The following is a 2,067-nucleotide window of genomic DNA, read 5'->3' as shown; positions in this document are numbered from 1 at the left end:
CAATTAAAAAATAGTTTGCTTAGAAATTTTTTTTTAATAGAATAATAAAATATTTTTAATAAAGAAAAAACTTTTTAATGTTTAAAGTTTCTAAAAATTATTTGTGGAATATAAAATAACAATAATTGAACAAATGTATTTTTTGGTAAAAATTTATTTGAAAATGTGCATTGTATTTTTGTACATTACAGAGAACACTCGCAAAAATGAAATTATTATTTAAAAAAATAAAAATAAAAGTCGCGTTAAATCAGCCTGCATTGAATCCTGCAAATTTTGTTTCATTTAAAGCTCAAGTGTTTTAAATTTATGTTTCTATCGCATATTTATAAAATTATTGTTATTTTAAATTTAAACAATAATTTAAAAAAATTAAACATCAAAACAAAATTTCTAGAATAAAAATATTTGATTATTGTATTTTTAATTAATAAATAATATTGATCACAAAACTGTTTTCTCAATTTCTGCAATTCGGGAATTTTCTAATTTGTATATTTGATCATTAGACAGCATTCGGCCTGGAGTTTTATTATTCGGGAATTTTTAAATTCGATAATATTGTGTCGAAAATATTTCAAAAATTTAAAAAGATTTATAAAATTGTAAAAAAATCTTGAAGATTTTGAGGAATTTAAAACTCCTGAAAAACTTAAAAACTCATTTCGAGTCAGCTGTATCAATTATAATGATTTAAAGTTTATCTTAAAATATATTTTATGGAATATGATATTTTTTATGAATGTGCCAGTGAAATTCTGTTCGTCTAATTTTGTTTGTCAATGCGAACCGTAATCTGGCTTGGAACTGTCGTCTTAACATCTAAAAACCGAAAGAACAATTTTTCTATCACTTGGAATTATAATTATATTTTTATAAAAACGTTAGAATATATAATAATTATAAAATTGGAAAATACATACGAGAACTTGATTAGACGAATAGTCTGAAAAAGTCCGTAGAAATTGCAGATCACAAAAATAAAAATAAAAACTAAATAATATTAAAGAACTATATATAGACTGAAAAGTTGTTATGATAATCTTGTAGGGCTCTCAAAAAGCAACGTTTTTCTTCTCTCGAGTTTTTTTTTCAAGTCTCGTGCTGGTTAGTTTACAATTTTCATTTTGATATTTTTTTTTAATTTGTGGAAAACGCTATAATTCTGGTAATATTCTTTTTATCAAAATAAGTCGATGAGGTAAATTGTTCGGATTTCCAATTATTACGAATACCCGTACATGGAATTTTTAAATCTTGACAAAAATTGTCTCAGGAATTTTGAAAATTCTGTAACTTTTTGAATTTTAACCCAAAGTAGCCAATCAACTTGATCTTTAGTTTCTGACACTTAAAGAGTATACCAACGGCCAATATAATAGATTATTTTTTCAAAAGTTATTATACTCGCAAACAAACATGCATATGGAAAGGCAGAAACACTCGTAAAAACCTGTATTTCGTGTCCAGACGTAAAATTTTACACAAATGTAATAACTTTCTTGATGAGAATGTAAAAAATATCTGTACTCTGAGTACTGCCGTGATTTGAAATGTTGAAGATTTGGAATTTCAAATTATTTAGTTTTCAAGATTTATATTTTAAAGGTATAATATGAAAATTTTTTGGAAATTTCAATTTTGAAGGCTTGCAATGGAAAATTCTTGAATTTTAACGATATGCAATTTAAAACTCTTTAATTTAAAATATTTGCAATCAGAAACTCTTGAATTTTAAATGATGTATAAATAAAATAAATAACAAATAAATTAATTAATTTAAATCTAACAAAATTTTAATTAAATTTAATTAAATAACAAAATAAAATAAAAATTCATGTAAATTGTCATGATTTTGAAGATTAAAAGTAAAGAATTCTCAATTATAAATCTTCCTCATTCATGAAATTTGACATGCATTTCATGAAAATTAATGAATTTTAAATTTCGAAGTATTGGGTTTAAAGTTTTAATTAATTTGGGGCCCAAAAAAATCACATTTGAGAAATTTCAACGGACATGTACACCAAATCGTTCTCTTAGTCAAATAAATTCACCCATGTTTTT

This window comes from Belonocnema kinseyi, chromosome 2 (genome assembly GCF_010883055.1).
Source record: "Belonocnema kinseyi isolate 2016_QV_RU_SX_M_011 chromosome 2, B_treatae_v1, whole genome shotgun sequence".
NCBI classification, from domain to species: domain Eukaryota; kingdom Metazoa; phylum Arthropoda; class Insecta; order Hymenoptera; family Cynipidae; genus Belonocnema; species Belonocnema kinseyi.
Note: the sequence above shows the minus strand (reverse complement) of the source record.